This window comes from Bufo gargarizans, chromosome 3 (genome assembly GCF_014858855.1).
Source record: "Bufo gargarizans isolate SCDJY-AF-19 chromosome 3, ASM1485885v1, whole genome shotgun sequence".
Taxonomy (NCBI): Eukaryota; Metazoa; Chordata; class Amphibia; order Anura; family Bufonidae; genus Bufo; species Bufo gargarizans.
In genome coordinates this window covers 281,575,137-281,595,786 of record NC_058082.1, presented here as the reverse complement: position 1 = coordinate 281,595,786, position 20,650 = coordinate 281,575,137, and the positions used below count along the sequence as shown (strand labels likewise).

The 20,650-nt window shown below is 42.9% G+C and overlaps 1 protein-coding gene across 2 annotated transcripts in view; it reads left to right on the top strand.

The window, feature by feature from the left end:
• LOC122931939 (ras GTPase-activating protein 4-like) overlaps window positions 1-20,650 on the top strand; it is a 173,178-nt gene that overhangs the window by 7,124 nt on the left and 145,404 nt on the right. The gene's annotated exons all lie outside the window — the stretch shown is intronic.

The window sequence follows — 20,650 nt, the reverse complement described above, 5'->3', positions numbered from 1 at the left end:
TTCAGACCCTAAAGGTGGGAATAAACGTGTCCCCGTGCCTAGGCTGAAGATTCCCTAAAATCCCTAAGATGGTAAAAGGGGGAAAGAGACAGCCTGCTTCCTCAGGACCTGGCGAGGGCAGGCATCTCTCTAACAGCCTAGATAGAAAACCACAAGAAAAACAAAACCAACGTATATGGTTACTGAGCAGGAACAGCAAATCCTTCCTTCCTCTGAGCAAGACAGAAGCTATAACCCGCACAGGACACTGGGAATGGGTGTAATTTAAACTCATACAAACAACCCCACCCAGTGCACCTGAAGGGAGGCGGATACAGCTCAACTCCAAAACAAAAACAAAAGGCTACACACGAGCTGCTAACCTGGCAGACCTCAAGAGTGATGGGCGCATCAGGGTAAGAAGAGAGGCAGATGAAGTGATGCACCCATCATGCCTAGTGCCTACTGTACAAGCCTGTGGGGGCAGTGCTATGATCTGGGGTCGCTGCAGTTGGTCAGGTCTAGGTTCAGCAACAGTATGTGCTCCAAGAATGAGGTCAGCTGACTACCCGAACATACTGAATGACCAGGTTATTCCATCAATGGGTTTTTTCTTCCATGATGGCACGGGCATATTCCAAGATGACAATGCCAGGATTCATCGGGCTCAAATTGTGAAAGAGTGGTTCAGGGAGCATGAGGCATCATTTTCACACATAGATTGGCCACCACAGAGTCCAGACCTTTACCCCATTGAGAATCTTTGGGATGTGCTGGAGAAGGCTTTGCACAGCAGTCAGACTCTACCACCATCAATGCAAGATCTTGGTGAAAAAATAATGCAACACTGGATGGAAATAAATCTTGTGACATTGCAGAAGTTTATCGAAACAATGCCACAGCGAATGCGTGCCGTAATCAAAGCTAAAGGCGGTCCAACTAAATATTATAGTGTGTGACCTTTTTTTTTTGGGGGGTGGCGACTTTTTTTTGGGATGGGCAGTGTACATTTAAACATTACATCAAACCAATTAACACGACAACAAAGCCTTTTGCAGTCCCCCTGTTCTCTCTGCACACTCACCTTCAGGAGACGTCCTCAGTATATTCTATACAGCCTGCACAAGTCATAGGCTGTCAGTTCTACATTTCCAAGATAACACTTTTCTCATTTCACATTTGAGTGGCTCTCAGGCATTTGCTATGTATTGCAGAGTGCATTTATCTCTGCTGGGTGGTGGTACCAAAGCAGAGACCTTTGTGGTTCTGAACATTCAGAAGAGGCGGGTGACACTGACAGATCGTTCTCCTTTGTTATTGCCCGCTCTGCACTTCTCTTTTATGTCTATCATTTCACACCCTTTTATAGCCTGCAGGAGTCATTACTCCTAGATTGTGGACCATAACAGGCCAGAGTTTTTACATCACTGGTTAGTTTGTGTGTTATTGTGTTCGTGCAGTTCATGTCTACAAATTGTATGAAAAATGACCTGAAGCATTATCATCTCGGAGATTTTATGAAATGTTGAGACTTAGGAACAAAGAAAATGTATCACCTATATTTTAGTTTTTCTGACTTTCATTTTTGCCTCCCCGACTTCCAAGAGCCATAACTATGCTACGTTTCTGTTGACATAACTAACCATGTGAGGCCAAGTTTTTTTGTGGGTCTTTTTTTTGTTATGGCACTATTTTATTTATCATATCTTGTATTGATATCTTTGTCGAGTGAAATTAAACAAAACAAAAAACTGCTCAATTCCATCATTGTTTCTCAGGTTTTGTTTCTATGGAGTTCACCTGTGCGTGGAAAATGACAGTATGACTATAACGATGACATATTAATCGTATATTTTTAGTCATTTTTTTTAAACCCCTAACTTTTTTATATTTTTATCTACAGAGCTATGTTAGGGCTTTTTATTCTGGTGAATAAAAAATTGTGAATTCAGCCATTTCTTTTTTTTTTTTCGTTACAACATTTACCATGTACAATAAATACTTTTATATTTTATTTGGATGTGGCCATACCAATTATGTTTATTTTTTCTGAAAATTATGAAAAGAGGTGAACTTCATTTTTAATACTTTGAAACTCTGGGTTTTTTATATATATTTTTTTGTGCATTTTTTTTTTTTCAACTTTTGTTTTAATCTCATTCAGTCTCTTATGCCGTATACAACCTGCCATGTATGGAGCTGGGTCAGCTTGTGAGCCTGCTCCGTACCCTCCCATGCATGCGGACGATGTAACTGTATGTTGTTTCACGCAAAGGGGTTAAAACCAGATACTAAAATGTTTTTTATTTACTGTCCAGGCAGTCACATAACTCTTCAAAGCTCACCTGGCCCCTAGTAGTCACAGATAATTTTATTTATTTTATGCACTTATATAGCACTGACAAATTCTACAGCGCTTTACAGACATTAGCAGCATGCTGTCCCCCATGGAGCTCACAATCTAAGGTCCCTATCAGAATGTCTTTGGAGTGTGGGAGGAAACCAGAGTACACAGAGGAAACCCACACAAACATGGGGAGAACATACAAACACCATTCAGATGTTGTCCCTGGTTAGATTTGAACCTAGGACCCCAGCACTGCAAGGCACCAGTGCTAACCACTGAGCCAACAAGCTGCCCATACACCCCCACTGTAGGAAGCTCCATAACAGCAATTGATTGTGGGCAGAGGAGCACAATCAAGAAATCCCAGTTCTGATATGGCTACGCAGTGCGCCATTAGTACTTGCACATCCCTGTTCCCAAGTTTGTATGCTACTCCTTTCAACATCAGCCACCAGACCCAGACGGTTTGTGTCCAGATGACTGGGGGCCACACAGAATGGCATTGCGGGCCTCATGGTTGCTATATTAGGGGTTGTGTTTATTTTACCCTACAGGTTTTTTTTTACATTTATTACCCTTTGCATAATAAAGCCAGTAAAGAAGAAACCTTGCAGGAATGAATCTTCACTATTAATATAGAAGTGCAGTTGCTGGATAATTGAAGTGAGAGTCTCAAAATGTAGGTTCACAACCAGGAATACATAATACTGTGACAAGCAGGGTAATCCTCTATGTACACAGTTACGGTAAAGGTCCTCTGACAAGAGATCTCCTCCTTTTTTGGCATGGGAAAGAGGAAGCCGTTTAACTTCTTTATAAAAAAATTGTGGAAGCCTGGAAATTATGCATAAAGTACAGACAAAGTACGGTATATAGCTGTCCACTCAGAGTATTTATACCACAGGAAACATATGGGCAGTGTTCTAAAACAGGAATAGATGTTAACACTACATTTTTATTTGTGACTGCATACAGCAGTCCTAGGAAATTATCAAGAACTGTTTATTTTCACATTTGAACTACTGATCCCGTGGGGTGATGGAAGGATTCCTGACATTGCATTCACACATACTGGTAGGGGTACAAAGTATAGCAAACTGATTTCAGTACAGTGTGACTGTACCTTTCATCAAACCCCTGTTTCACTTCTACAGAGTGAGCCAAGGCTATGAGACCTTAATATTCATGAGTGGCGGGCTCCTCCTGAGCTTCCGCCACTGATTGGCAGCTTTCTTTCAGTGCAGGCTTTTAATCAGTGGTAGGGGGCAGGGGATCTGGCATATGGAGGACTACACAGCGCCAGCCCATTTCGAGGACTGCAGCTTTAGACACACTGGGGCGGTTTTGCTAATTTTTAGAGAGTGTTTACTTACACCAGATAAAACAGTCTAAAAATGCGCCAGCTTTATTACAATGGCTGATGCTGGATGATAAATGTGACACATTTAGACTGTCTAGTCTAATTTTATACCACTTATTGTGTTAATTTACACCAGAATTTTGTGCCGTCCTTCTCTGCAGATCCTCTCAAGCTTTATTAGGTTGGATGGGAACCGTCTGTGGACAGCTGTCTCTCCAGAGATGTTTGATTGGGTTCACGTCATGACTCTGGCTGGCTGGGCCACTCAAGGATATTCCCTTAGTTGTCCCTATGTCACTTCTTGTTATCTTGGCTGTGTACTTAGGGTTATTGTCTTGTTGAAAGGTGAATGTTCAGCCCAGTCTGAGGTACATAGTACTCTGGGTCAGGTTTTCATTAAGAATATCTCTTGCTCCATTTAGGTTTCCCTCTACCCTGACCAGTCTCCCTGCCCCAACTGCTGAAAAACACCCCCACATCATGATGCTGCCACCATGCTTCACTGTAGTGATGGTATTGGACAGGTGATGAGCAGTGCCTGGTTTCCTCCAGACATGATGCTTAGAATTGAGGCAAAAAAAGTCCAATCTTGGTTTCATCAGACCAGAGAATCTTGTTTCTCACAGTCTGAGAGTCCATCATGTGTCTTTTATTGAGGAGAGGCGTCTTTCTGGCCTCTCTGCCATAAAGCCCAAATTGGTGGAGTGCTGCAGTGATGGTTAACCTTCCTGAAGTTTCTCCCATCTCCCCATTGGATCTTTGGAGCTCATCCAGAGTGACCATTGGGTTCTTGGTCACCTCACTTACCAGGGCACTTCTCCCCCGATTACTTAGTTTGGTGCGGCGGCCAGCTCTAGGAAGAGTTGGTTGTTATAAGCTACTTCCATTTAAGAATTATGGAGACCACTGTGCTCTTGGGAACTCTTAGTGCAGCAGAATTTTACCACAGGTGAACTCCAATCATAATGTCCAATCACTGTCTGCAGTGCTCCCAGAGAAATAAATGGAGCGTCAGCACGCTTTTTTGTCCAGCCACTCCGTCCAGTTACGGGGGATCCATGGGGTAGGGGGCCCCCATTCCGTGGGGATCCCAGCAGTAGGACCCCCACTGATCTTTTGCAGAATGGGTGCGGACCCATTCATTTCAAAATTATAGAGCAGGTCATATTCTTGTCCGCAATCCGTGGACAAGAATAGACATTTCTTTAATGGGCCGATCGTTCTGCTCTGTGGAACGCACACAGGCGGTATCCATGTTTTGCGGATGCGCAATTTGCGAACTGCAAAACACTGTGTGGTCATGTGAATGCACCCTAAGGGGTATTGAGTCAGACTGATGTGGGAAAACACGTTTTTTTTTGTTTAAGCACAAGGTCACAACATAAAATTTAAAAACGTGAAAGGGTCTGAAGACTTTCCGAATGCATTGTATGTAAAGCTCATATATTGCCCAAACTTGGTATACATTCTGTAGTAATCTTTCAGCCACCATTCTACAGTCCCCAGGTGCATGTACCTATATATATGTTCTGTTAAATATTTGCCTGTTTGTCTGTGTACACATAAACCATGGACATGGCACCTACAGATGCATTCAGCATGCACTCAGCTTTTTCCCAGTTTGCACATCCCGTGCTTGCAATTTACTGATTTTCTGCACCAAGAGATTCAGGTTATCTGTGAACTGGAATAATTGAATGTGCGGTTAAGTGACATGAATGGCAATGACTGTAAGCGTCAGTTCTGCACTGGATGGACTTTGTTTGCTGTAAATAAGAAGTTCTACTTTACAGCTGGTGTGCTGTGACTGAACATACTGATAAGGTAAGTAGTCATAAAGATAAAAATGTATGCATGAGTATAGCTGTATTATGGATTGGCGCTGGAGAGGACTGCAAACATATGTGTTGGCCATAAAGTAGGCCAGGTTCAGATCTGCATAGAAGTTTCTTATGCTGTGCTGGGGTTTTTTTCTGCTAAAAATGACAGACATCGGATTGAAACCATTATAGTCAATGGAGATCCATCAGACACCATTAAGCCTCTTTCACATGAGCGTGACGGATTAGGGTGCGTTCAGTTGTGTGAATAAGCCCTAATTTATTTACAAATGAGCAGTAAAGTGCACAAGGGCAGGCTCAAGAAATTCTGGCTTCTCTGCTTTCCTTTGTGAGCCCCTCCTTCTTTTTTGATTGACAGGGCCATGCTCCTGCATAGTTATCTCATCTGGCCCTGTCAATCAGAAGAAAAGGAAGGACTTGGCAGAGGAAGCTGGAGGAGCAAGGGTTCACAGAATGGCTTGGGGCTGCCCTCAGTGCACTTAACTAACTAATTTGTGTATAGATTAAAAGGGATTTTTCTCCAGAATGAAGCAACAGATCCCTAAGTGAAAGGTATTAAAGGTTCAAAAACTAGTTAGACTTAAAATAAAGTACTAACCCAAATTTCCATTTTAGCCAGTGATAGGCTATTTTTGGATGAACCACCTAACAGTTTTGCCAGAGCTCAGCTCAGGTTTTGAGAAAAGCACTTAACTGTTCTGCCTGAGCCCAGAACAGCTTTCATACAATGACAGCACTAGCACAACATCAGCAGTAGATATCGCTGTTAGAAATCAAGTCGAGAATAAATTCAGTAAAAACTGCTTTTACTTTCACTTTCAGCTTCATTCACTGCATCCCGATTTCTTACCATGTACTGAAGGTAATGCTGTCATTCTGGAATTGTTTGAAAGCTTTCAAACAATACAAAGCCCATATCTCTAGCTGCTACCTATCCAGAGATATGAGCATGTGAACCAGCCGCCCCTTCCCCTTCAGTCTGAGGGGGGGGGGGGGGGGGGGCAGTTGGGGAGCTGATGGCAGCAGAAGGGAAAAAAATATATATATAAATTTGACATTATCATAATTGTACTGACCCACATAATAAAGTTATGTTATTTATACCACACAGTAAATGCCATAAATAATTTCCACAAAATAATGTTATAATTGCTCCTTTTTTTTTAATCTTTCCCCCTAAAAATAAAATACTAAAAGTTATTTAATACACTATGTATACCCCAAATGGTTCCTAAAAAAATTAGGAGAAAAAAATTAAAAAGTTGTGACTGTTGGAACTCAAAGGGGAAAAATGTTACTGGTCCTTAAGGCTAAAATTAATTATGTCACAAATGGGTTAAAAATGCAATTGTGTCCCCTGAGTTGTGCACCAGCAAGATTTACTTCAGACACACATTAACAATCTACAATAAAAAAGTTAAATTTTTGGGAGAGTTTTTCCAATTTTAATGTGACTGTTAAAAGGGGGGGGGGGGGTTAATACAAGCCATTTACTAATGTATTGTGATAGTCCATATTGCTCCCTTTGCTGGCTGGATTAATTTTTTCCATCAAATTATATATAGCTCATTTCCAGTGGTTATGGCCACCACTGCAGCGCAGATACCATGTGGGAGGGATGGGAGCATGCGTGCCTATGCGCAGTCCTGGGCCAGCTGAGAGGCTGGCACATTTTCCTATAAGCCCCTTTCACACGAGCGAGTTTTCCGTGCGGGTCCAATGCGTGACGTGAATGCATTGTGCCCGCGCTGAATCCGGACCCATTCATTTCAATGGGGCTATGTACATGAGCGTTGTTTTTCACACATCACTTGTGTGTTGCGTGAAAATCGCAGCATGCTCTATATTCTATATTTTCACCCAACACTGGCCCCATAGAGGTGAATGGGGCTGCATGAAAATCGCATCCAAATGCGTTGCGTTGCGTTTTTTACGCAAGTAACTTAGCAACTGTGAAGGTATTTTAGACAGGAAGTTGAGTTTCTCAGCGTCTGGCTCCAGGCAGCACATGAGGCAGGAGTTTCCAGCCCTTGTGGACCTTTTTCCAGCATGCCAAAGACACCACGGGCAATGATTGTGGAGAGGCTCATTGTCCTCGTCCAGGAGAGGCCCTGCATTTAGAATATGCGATCGGGGGACTACCACGACCGGTATAAAAAAGATGTGGCCTGGCTGGAGATAAGCCAGGAGCTTTTTTCCACCATCTGGTAGAAAACCAAACGGCAAAGTCGCCAGAATTTGGGTAAGTAGCCAATGTATACATGTGTGATCCTTGCTGTCCTCCCTAGCATAGGCCATGTTATAGGTTATCCTCCCTAGTACAGCACGTCATAGGTTATTCTCCCTAGTATAGCACATGTGATACTTTATCCTCCCTAGTATAGCACATGTGATAAGTTATCCTCCCTATTATTGCACATATGATACGTTATCCTCCCTAGCATAGCATATGTGATACATTATCCTCCCTAGCATAGCACATGTGATACGTTATCCTCTGCAGGATTGTATATTTGGCTACATTTTCCTTTCTTGTCTTTTTATTACAAGTCCATGAGGTCAAGAATCGTTGGCGGAGCTGCAGTGACCAGTTCCACAAAGAGATGCAGCACCAGGGGTGTAGTGGTTCCGGGCCCCCAAAGAAAAGTCCGTATACGTTCAAGGAACAACTTATGTTCCTGCGTGAAGACATGGAGCTGCGTCCATAAGTTAATTATAAACACTGACCACTACATGTTTATCCATACACACTCTATGTAGATTATGTAGGTAATGTGATTAGTAAAAATTGGTAAAAGAGTAATGTCATAGTTGCCGATAGCAACCATTCCGATTCCTCCTTTCATTAGCAAAAATAGGTGAACAACATTACAAGTGGATTAGGATTTGTTGCTATGGGCAGCTATGACACTTCTAATTTCCCCAATGTTGCTAAATGACCCCATATGTAATAGGTTGGTTAGTTCATGTAGTACTATGTGCTAAATGTATTTTGCTGATGATAGTAATATGTGACGAGAATATTTATGATGCAAAATAGTCTTAATACAGTAATGTAGTTTTTTTTTTTTAAGAACGGAGGACAACCTAGAGATGGAAGGGGATGAGTCTGCTCCGCAGCAGTCAAGTGCCTGCAAGAAGGACACCCTCTCTGGGCCAGCTCCGACCGTGAGTGCCCCAGGAGCCAGCACAGCAGCATCCAGGCCTCCAGCTGCTTCCGGAGGCGATTTCCCCCCCCCCCCTTTGGCTCTACCCACCCGGGGCAGAAGACGGGCCATGCCACCTGCTGAATCTCTGGCAGAAAGATCATTTAGACCTAGTTGCCTAGAGTCTGGCCCATTATTTGCGCCGTCTGCCTCCAGAACGATTACTGAGAACCAAATTGGCTCTCTGAATCGTTCTGGATGCAGCCACTCCCCCCAACGACCCTACGGAGATGTTTGTGGCCCTGGAAAATTGGCACCTCCATGGGCACATGTTTGGCCCCCGGGCAATGCCAATTTACCAGGGTTCACAACCTCCACCACAGTTCCCTCCTCCAAGGGATCATTATGGGCCACCTATTCGGCCATATGGGTCACAGTATCAGGGGGAATCCTCATATGGGCAGCCTGTCCCCACCTCCTCACAAGCTGGCCCATCGCAGTACTCGGGCCACCTTCCCAACCAGCCTACCATGGCCCGCAGTTTCAGGGCCTCCCCTCGCCACCTGGGCGTTTAATTTGTGACTTTTTTATTTTATGCTTTATTTATGTTATTTTCAGAACATTTAAAAAAAAAAAGTCGAGTTGACTATTTTGTCTGTTAAAATAAACAGGGTTTTATTTTCCTGATTTTTATTGTCACTTCTCTTTATTATATACAATGCATAATGATATTTATCTAGCACCAACACATACACCACATTAATAATTGTACTAATAATTTACTATACATTAATATCACCCAAATACACAACTATATAAACTTGTTTTCTCTATCGCTTACACACACTAATATTAATGTGGTTTTAACCAATATCTACAAATTTAGAAACTTTATTCAACATATTTTTATTAATTATACATATATACATAACATGTTATCCAAAATATAATGTCCTTTAAGCACACGATAGTACACACAATACAGATGAAGTTAAGTGCCATGACACATGTAATGATAGTTTTTATTACATCAGAATGAGGGCAACTACAACTTTATTAATGATGATGAGAAAACATGCATACATTTTTTGCAACATTTTTAAACTTTCTATGAATGAGGTATTAGTACATATTTCACATACTCTGAAACAATATATGTAAGCAAAATATGTAAGCTCACAACCCACGTCAAGGGTCCTCATTATCTTGCGAGCCCCTAACTAAAAAATACAAAAACTAACAAAAAAAATAACCATCCAGGTAAAAAACTAAAAAGTGGCAAACACAAAGGTCCATGAGTCGAGTACTGCTGCTGGAAAGGGAGTGAACCGATAGGGGACATAAAATAGTCAGAAAATAAGTCCCTCTTAAGTCCCTCACTCTCCAGTCCAGCAGATCCAGATCTTCGAAGTTGGAAAGTGTCTCTTCCTGATGGCGGACTATAGACTTTGGCGTCTTTATCAGGTGTTGACTAATAGATACATATGTAGTTGTAGCAGCACTACAAACGCTTTGATGACCACATTGACATTTTCGGGGGCCAGCTATATGGCCGAAAGAAAAAACCTCCATTTACTAGAAAAAATCCAAAAGGCACACTCCAAAAACCTTCTGGCCCTACTTAACCGATAATTAAAAGTGCGCCTCTTTGCATCCAAACCTCGCCTAGGAAAAGGACGCATGAGGTGGGTAGAAAGGGCAGAACCCTCATCCCCCTACAACCACATAAGGAGCTGGTGGGCCAGAGGAGCCAGGAAGGTTTGCTGACTGTGGTACGTCCAGTTGTTTGGACTGAAGCCACCGACCCATTCTGGAAGCCCTGAAGATGCAAGCATCTGCAGTACTTCCATAGGACCCAATATCTACAATTATAAATCTGTAGTTTGTGTCAGCCAAGGCCAACAAAACTACAGAGAAAAAACTGTTTATAATTATAGAATCAGGACCCTGAGTTTAATGGCTTTTTAACCCGTATGTGCTTCCCGTCAATGACACCAATACAATTTGACAATTAAGCCTTCTCCAGGAAGCCCTGGGCTATATCAAGCCACTGCTGCCTGGTTGGATGTGACAGCACCGAAGCTTTCAGTCTCAACCAAATAGTGGCACATGTAGCCCGTACCACGCTAGGAATTGTGGAGGTCCCCATTATAAACGCAAAATGTAAAGACGAAAAAGAATTGCTAGTCGTCAGATATCTGAAATGAAAAAAAAAATAAAAAAAAAATTCATTAATACACAATACAGTATATCACAAGTTTTTTAATCTAATATATTACTTTACATTATTTCATGGCAATGTGTCTGGCAAGTTGACATTAGGCTGTACTCCAAGATTGGGACTGAATACTTGATATTGATATATACTTTAAAGTAAGGAAACCCGTTTAGCTACATCAACTTCCAGACCATTACCATATACACACAGGTGACATACTGTATCCTTATTACAGCCAGGATTAGAAAAATTAACCCCCGCGGAACTTGAATCTGGTGTGACTAATAAATGACTTGGTAGTACACAAAGTGACTTTATACAAAGTGGCCGGCCCAAAAGCACACACACTTTCTTACTCAAAATGTACAATATACAATACATGTGTACTAGGGCTGCCTGATATGGGAATTTTGTGCGATGCAATTAGGGCCCTAAAAATTGCGATAACGATATGCGATGCGATATTCTAAGGGAATTGTGCTAGAGGTCTATTTGCTTGGATTTTCCCATATCAGCCGCTGACGCGGCTGGGTATGACATAGTTATGGGGAATCTGTGGAGGACGCTGTTATGTGGGGGATCTGTGGATGACGCTGTTATGTGGGGGATCTGTGGATGACGCTGTTATGTGGGGGATCTGTGGATGACGCTGTTATGTGGGGGATCTGTGGAGGACGCTGTTATGTGGGGGATCTGTGGAGGACGCTGTTATGTGGGGGATCTGTGGAGGACGCTGTTATGTGGGGGATCTGTGGAAGACGCTGTTATGTGGGGGATCTGTGGAGGACGTTGTTATGTGGGGGATCTGTGGAGGACGCTGTTATGTGGGGGATCTGTGGAGGACGCTGTTATGTGGGGGATCTGTGGAGGACGCTGTTATGTGGGTGATCTGTGGAGGACGCTGTCATGTGGGTGATCTGTGGAGGACGCTGTTATGGGGGATCTGTGGAGGACGCTGTTATGTGGGGGATCTGTGGAGGACGCTGTTATGGGGGATCTGTGGAGGACGCTGTTATGGGCCAGCATAAGACACACATATAGCATCTTATGCTGGTCCCCCTCATGGCCCTATGTGTCCCCTCATGTGTCCTCTGTACTCACTGTCACTATGAATGCACTGCAGTGAGCTGGCCGGCCGGCGCCTGACTGACGTCACTTAGTAACGCTCCTCCCACTTCAGGAAGCAGGAGTGTGACTAAGTGACGTCAGTCGCGTGCCGGCCGGCCAGCTCGCTGCTGCTCGCTGCAGTGCATTTATCGTGAAAGTGAGTACAGAGGCTGGCCATTTTATCAATAGGAGAGAGCTCGTTTCACACAGTAGTAAAAATACTTTACACACAAAGCCAGTTATGTGCGCGGGGCCCCTTCATATATAATCGCTGCATTTTCAGATTGGCCAAATCGCCATATCGCATTTGCCGATTATCGCGATTCGATTATTTTTTTGATATATCGTGCAGCCCTAATGTGTACTATTATTAGGTACTTTTACATAGAACAGGTAAAGTTCTGAATACACAGGCCATAGACAAAACTGCTATGTATTGGAAAACAGTGGGTCATACATGTATGAGTCTGATAATATAGTCTTACCTTAACCCTTTCAGGACCAAGCCATTTTTCACCTTAAAGGATAACTGTCACATTTAGACCCTAATTTCAATTTTCATATATATAGTTACTAATAACATGATATTCCAGAATCAGTTACTATTCGACTGACTTACCCCATATTTAATAAGATTCAGCCCTTAGCAACCAGTGTGCATAAAACTGCAATTTCACTATTCAGTTAAGATGACCGCCACTGCCCTCTCCCTGAGGCTAATCCCGCCTGCCCTCACTAGCCAGTAACAATAGCCCCCCAAAAGTGTCAGTAACCAGAGCCCTCCCCCTAAAGGGTTAATCTCCTGCAGCACAAAGGGGTCCTCTTACCACATGTTGCTTTCACTGAGCAGATGGCAGATCTCCCTTCCCTGCTCTGCGCTGCTTCCACTCTGCATTGTCCCAGTCTGCTGAGTGAGGGAGCGTCTGCCAAGAGCAGGGACAGGGAGAAGTGCACACAGCCCAGGCACTGTTATCAGCTGCTGGGGAGGACCTGGCTTTAATCATTTACTTACAGTCCCTGGCTGTCAGTAATGTGAGCCTACAGTCCCTGGCTGTCAGTAATGTGAGACGGACCATGCCTAGCAACCCTATTTTAAGCACAGGTAAAAATAGGCAGTAAAGGGAACAAAAATGTGGAATTAAGGGGTAATTGAATACACAGTGAAAAGTTGAAATAGGGCCACCAAGGTGATATTAATCACCACAATCCAATACTCCCAAAAAATATATACAAGTTATCCTTTAAGGACAAGGGCATTTTTAGCAAATCTGACATGTGTCGCTTTATGTGGTAATAACTTTAAAACGCTTTTACTTATCCAGGCCATTCTGAGATTGTTTTCTCATCACATATTGTACTTCATGACAGTGGAAAAATTGAGTTAAAAAAAATCCTTTTTATTTATAAAAAAATACAGAATTTACAAAAAAAATTGGAAAAAGTTGCAAATTTCAATTTCTCTAATTTTATAATAGATAGTAATAACTCCAAAAATAGTTATTACTTTACATTCCCCATATGTCTACTTCATGTTTGGATCATTTTGTGAATGCTATTTTATTTTTTGGGGAAGTTAGAAGGCTTAGGCCTCTTTCACACGGGCGTCATGTTTTTTTGCCCGGATAAGAGACGGGTGCGTTGCGGGAAAATGCGCAATTTTCCCGCGCGAGTGCAAAACATTGTCATGCGTTTTGCACTCGCGTGAGAAAAATCGCGCATGTTTGGTACCCAAATGTTCTGAAGATTGTATTATTTTCCCTTATAACATGGTTATAAGGGAAAATAATAGCAATCTGACTACAGAATACATAGTATAATAGTGCTGGAAGGGTTAAAAAAATAAAAAAGTTAACTCACCTTATCTCTTGTTCGCGTAGTTCGTTCCCGGTCTGTTCTTTGCTAGCTGTGGGCTTTGGCTGAATGACCTGTGGTGACGTCAGATCACATGCTCCAATCACATGCTCCATCACCATGGTGATGGAGCATGTGATCTGACGTTATCAAAGGTCCTTTAGCCCACAGCTAGCAAAGAACAGACCGGGAACGAACTACGCGAACAAGAGGATAAGGTGAGTTAACTTTTTTATTTTTTTAACCCTTCCAGCACTATTATACTATGTATTCTGTAGTCAGAATGCTATTATTTTCCCTTATAACCATGTTATAAGGGAAAATAATACAGTGAATAGACTGTCACCTAGAACCCATACGTGAAAATCGCACCGCATCCGCACTTGCTTGCGGATGCTTGCGATTTTCACGCAACCCCATTCACTTCTATGGGGCCTGCGTTGAGTGGATTATCGCACCGCAACGCACAAAGAGGAGCATGCTGCGATTTTTCACGCAACGCATAAGTGATGCGTGAAAATCACCGCTCATGTGAACAGCCCCATAGAAATGAATGGGTCAGGATTCAGTGCGGGTGCAATGCGTTCAACTCACGCATCGCACCCGCGCGGAATACTCGCTCGTGTGAAAGGGGCCTTAGAAGTTTTTACTAGCCACAGGAGTGGAGGTTGCACAGGAGAAGGGGATTGCAAAAAAGTTGCTTGTGGGGGAGCCCATTCAAAGATTTGCTGTGGGCCCAGGAATTTGTAGTTACGCCATTGCAAGTTACATAGGACTTGGTACCTTTTTAGTGTAAACATAGATGGGAGAGTTAACCCTTAGGATACCGGAGGTTTTTTCATTTTTCTTCCCTATTTTCCTTGAGCCATAACTTTTTTATATTTCCGGTCACATAGCTATATGAGGGTATATTTTTTGCGGGACAAGTTGTACTTTCTAATGCCACCATTAATTATGGCATAAAATCTAATGCCACCATTATATATGGCATAAAATGTAGTGGGAAGCAGTAAAAAAATTCCAAATGGGGTGGAATTGGAAAAAAAACACAATTCCTCCACCGTTTTATGGTTTTTTTCCCCACAGCGTTTGCGGCAAAACTGACCCATGCCCTTCATTCTCTGGGTCAGTTCGATTACAACAATACCCAATATGTATAGGTTTTTTATGTCTAAATAGTGTAAAAATAAATTTCAACTTTGATAAAATATATATTTTTTAAATCACCATATTCTGACCCCCATAGCTTTTTTTTACTTATGTCTACTGAGCTGTTTAGGGGCTCATTTTTTGCAGGACGATCTGTAGTTTTTATTGATACCATTTTGGAGTGTGCGTAAATTTTTGATTACATTTTTTTGGTTTTGGGTAAGAGAAGCAATGAAAAAATGACAAATCGGCCATTTTGACCCTTTTTTCCATTACACCATTCGCCGTATTGTCAATTTGTTTTAAATATTTTAATGGACGTTTTTCGGTCGCGATGATACCCATGATGTTTATATTTATTGTTATTTAGGTATTTATTTTTTAATTACACGAAAAGAGGCATTTAGATGCCGTGATCTCACTTGATCTCACGGTATCTTTAATTACTGCGATCGGGATTATTGCCAGTCACGGTAATTAGCCGCAGGTCTCTGCTGTTTGATATGACAACACATCGCTCCAGCACCGTACATGTACAGCGCTAGTTGTGAACGGGTTAACATCGCTGTGCCTTATGCCTTCTTCACACGTCAGTGTTTTGGTCAGTTATTTCCATCAGTGATTGTGAGCCAAAACCAGGATTAGAGCCTCCACAGAGATGAGGTAGAAGGGAAAGATCTGCACCTGTTCTGTGTTTAGAGCTGCACCTGGTTTTGGATGAAAATCACTGATGGAATCACTGACCAAACACTGACGTGTGAACAAATTCACAGTCCCACAGGCTCAGAAATACACTGCTTCTCAGAGGGTTTATTCTGTGGGCTGGCGATGCCTAGGTTAGATAGATACAGATGAAAGTATCTGTTACAAATTGAAGAAGAAGAAGAATGTCCTTTTCACTCCCTCTGTCTTTAGCACAAATCATCTGTATGTTTTTAACCCCTTCCCAACATATGACGTAATAGTTCGTCATGGCGGCAAGTGACTTGCCACATTTTGACGTACTATTACATCATGGTGATCATTGCACCCTTCTGTACCTTTAATGCAAGCTGCTGGCAATTCATTCCTAACTTCTAGTAGAAATAATAAAGGAATGGCACAACATACAAACAGAAGAACAGATGCTCCAATATTGGTATTACATGGGGGGAATGCAAGTAGTTACCAAAACTGACGGTTCCCGAGAGGTGGCGGTTTCCGGGACTCCCACCAATTATCTGTTTGAGAAGGCAGCAGCGCTCCAGGAGCGCCGCGGCCTTACCTCGGTTTCCCTCAGGCCCAGTGACGTCACCACTAGTATTACTGGCCTGGGTGGGGCTAAGTTCTGTTCACTTGAATGGAGCTTAACCGCTCCCAAGCAAGCCAGTAATACTAGTCATGATGTCACTGGGCCTGCGGTAAACAGCGAGAAGGCCGTGGCACTACTGCCAGCACTGCTGCCTTCTCAAACAGCTGATCGGCGGGGGTCCCAGGAGTCGGACCCCCGCCAATTAGATGCTGATGATCTATCCAGAGGATAGATCATAATTTTAAAAACTGCAGAACCCCTTTAAGCATATATTGGCAACTGCAATGTGCAGCTGTACATGATTTCTACAGTATAATATTATCTATTTATAGCAATCGACACATAAGGGCCAAGCGACATACAGTAGTAATTATTTTGTCACTTACCACTGACGTGACTTCATTGCTCATTTTACCTAAGTGCACTGAAAACAACTGAAAAAAAACAGTAACCATAAATGTGACCCATAGGCTTCCATTATACCTACTGAGGCCAATAAAGCATTTTTACCGCATGGAAAAGCACAGATGTCAAATCTGGCTTATTTTTTTTCAAACATAAGCACCCATGGGTGACAGATGGCAGATTTTATGAGTCACAGTACATATAGTAAACGGACACTGCAGATACAAGAAAATTGAAGAGCCTCTGTCAGCATGATAAATCCTATTGAACCAGGTATACAGAGCTCTAATTCATACCCCTTGAACTTTTCGACATTTTTTCACTTTACACCCACAAACCTAAATGTATTTTATTGGGATTTTATGTGATGCAAACACAAAGTAGCAAGTATGTGTGAAGTAAAAAGAAAATTATACCTGGTTTTCAAAAAGTTTTATAAATACAAATCTGTACTTTGTAGGACCACCTTTTTCTCCAAATACAGCTGCAGATCTTTTGGGGTGTGTTTCTACCAGCTTTACACATCTAGAGGCTGAAATTTTACCCATTCTTCTTTGCAAAATAGCCCAAGCGTAGTCAGATTGGATGGAGAGCATCTGTGAACAGCAATTTACAAGTCTTGCCACAGATTCACAATGGGATTTAGGTCTGGACTTTGGGCCATTCTAACACATGAATATGCATAGATCTAAACCAGGGATGCCCAACCTATGGCCCTCCAGCGGTTGCAAAACTATAACTCCCAGCATCCCCAAATACCTCTAGGCTGTCCAGGCATGCTGGGAATTGTAGTTTTGTAACAGCGGGAGGGCCGCAGGTTGGACGTTCCTAATCGAAACCATTCCATTGTAGCTCTGGCTGTATGTTTAGGGTCGTTGTGCTTCCAGAAGGGGAACCTCCGCCCCAGTCTCAAGTCTTTAGCAGTCTCTACTAGGTTTTCCTCCAGGATTGCCCTGTATTTAGCTCCAAGCATCTTCCCATCAACTCTGAGCAGCTTCCCTGTCCTTGCTGAAGAAAAGCATCTCCACAGCATGATGCCGCCACCACCATAGGTCAAAAAGTTAAATTTTAGTCTCATCTGGCCTCAGCATCTTTGTCCACATGTTTGGCATGCGTCGAACTGCAAACGGGACTTCTTATCTTATGGCTTGCTTTCCAAAATTACTTTCTTCTAACCACTCCTCCATGACCGCCAGATTTGTGGAGTATACAACTAATAGTTATCTTGTGGACAGATTCTCCCACCTGAGCTGTGGATCCCTGCAGCTTCTCCAGAGTGACCACGGGCCTCTTGGCTGCTTCTATAATTACTTCTTTCCTTGCCTGGGCTGTCAGTTTAGGTGTACGGCCATGTGTTGGTAGGTTTGCAGTTTTGCCACACTACTTCAGTTTTCAGATGATGGATTGAACAGTGCTTCGTGAGATGTTCAGAGCTTGGGATATTTTTTTTATAATCTAACCCTGTTTTATACTTCTCCTCAACTTTATCCCTGACCTGCCTGGTGTGTTCCTTGGTTTTCATCGTGCTGTTTGATCACTAATGTGATCTTAAGGCTCTTTCACACTTGCGTATTTCTTTTCCAGCATAGAGTTCCGTCGTTGGGGCTCTACGCCGGAAAAATCCTGATCAGGATTATCCCAATGCATTCTGAATGGAGAGAAATCCGTTCAGGATGCATCAGGATGTCTTCAGTTCAGGACCAGAAGGTTTTTTTTCTCCGGCCAAAGATCCTGAACACTTGCCGCAACAGGCTATGTTACAGTACAGACTGTATTGTAAATGATAAGATACAACTGTATTTTTATGTGCTTGCTTAGTAAGTGTGGTTACTGCAGACTGAACAGTCAGCCTGTGACCTATCACTCTGCAGTGCAGCCAGGCTTGTTCATACACTGACCAACAATATAAATGCAACACTTTAAGTTTTGCTCCCATTTTGCATGAGCTGAACTCAAAGATCTGAAACATTTTCTACATACACAAAAGACCCATTACTCTCAAATACTGTTCACAAATCTGTCTACATCTGTGTTAGTGAGCACTTCTCCTTTGCCGAGATAATCCATTCCACCTCACAGGTGTGGCATATCAACGTGCTGATTAGACAGCATGAATATTGCACAGGTGTGCCTTAGACTGCCCACAGTAAAAGGACACTCTGAAAACCAGTCAGTATCTGGTGTGGCCACCATTTGCCTCACCCAGTGCACCACATTTCCGTTGCATAGGGTTGCTGATTGTGGCCTGTGGAATGTTGTTCCACTCCTCTTTAATAGCTATACGAAGTTGAGGAATATTGGCAGGAACTGGAACACGCTGTCGTATACGCCGATCCAGAGCATCCCAAATATGCTCAATAGGTGACATGTCCGGTGAGTATGCTGGCCATGCAAGAACTGGGATGTTTTCAGCTTCCAGGAATTGTGTACAGATCCATATCATAACCCCACCGCCACTATGGGCCACTCGATCCAGCAAACCGCTCACCCCAGGACGCCACACACGCCGTCTGCCAACAGTGAAAAACGGGACTCATCCGTGAACAGAATGCCTCTCCAACATGCCAGACGCCATTAAATGTGAGCATTTGCCCACTCAAGTCGGTTACGACGACAAACTGCAGTCAGGTCCAGACCCCAACGAGGAGGACGAGCATGCAGATGAGCTTCCCTAAGAGGGTTTCTGACAGTTTGTGCAGAAATTCTTTGGTTATGCAAACCGATTGTTGCTGCAGCTGTTCGGGTGGCTGATCTCAGACAATCATGGAGGTGAACATGCTGGATGTGGAGGTCCTGGGCTGGTGTGGTTACACATGGCCTGCGGTTGTGAGGCCCATTGGATGTACTGCAAAATTTTCTGAAACACCTTTGGAGATGGCTTATGGTGGAGAAATGAACATTCATTGCACGGGCAACAGCTCTGGTAGACATTCCTGCAGTCAGTATACCAATTTCACGCTCCCTCAAATGTTCTGACATCTGTGGCATTGTGCTGTGTGATTAAACTGCACATTTCAGAGTGGTCCTTTATTGTGGGCAGTCTAAGGCACACCTGTGCAATATTCATGCTGTCTAATCAGCACGTTGATATGCCACACCTGTGAGGTGGAATGGATTATCTCGGCAAAGGAGAAGTGCTCACTAACACAGATGTAGACAGATTTGTGAACAGTATTTGAGAGTAATGGGTCTTTTGTGTATGAAGAAAATGTTTCAGATCTTTGAGTTCAGCTGATGAAAAATGGGAGCAGTGACAGGCAAACACCAACTGAAAAAACCCCATAAAGGAATAGTCATACTTGAATGGATCAGAACCAGACGGACAACGTAGTATGTGGACAAAAACGGTAGACAGAGTAGTCAAAAGACAAGCCGAGATCATGAGTACAAAGGGATCCAAGAACCAGGAACCATAGCTAGTGAGAGCAAACAAGACTATCACTGGCACTGTTATATGGCCAGGAAGGTGTTTATAGAGCACTGAGTCCCAGGATCAGAACCTGATAGGCCATTAGTCAGAACACTAGCACACAGGAATAAAGCAGCTGAGCAATCAGCCAACTGCTAGTCTCCTCCATTACATGCCTGCTGTAGAGCATTGCATCCTGTTGCTAAGGATGCTGTTGCACTGGAGCTGGAGATCTTACCGCTGGAACACAGACAGGTAAGTTTGTGACACAAGTACACTGGAATGTTTCGCTCCTTTATAACTCCAGCGATATTCGGGTGAGATCTGGCACAAGCTGTCATGTGGAAGCAGGAGCACTAATCTTGGAGGAATTGTAATTTCCCTTGGACTTGATACATACTTCAAGTGGTTTGTAGTGTCTGCAGTTTTCTTAATGACCAGTACCTCAAAACACTGTTCTTTGGAAAGAGTGTGTTTATATTCGCATGGATACAAGCTTTTCTTTTCTATAATGTGATGTGTCCGGTGCTGACTTCCCAAAAAAAAA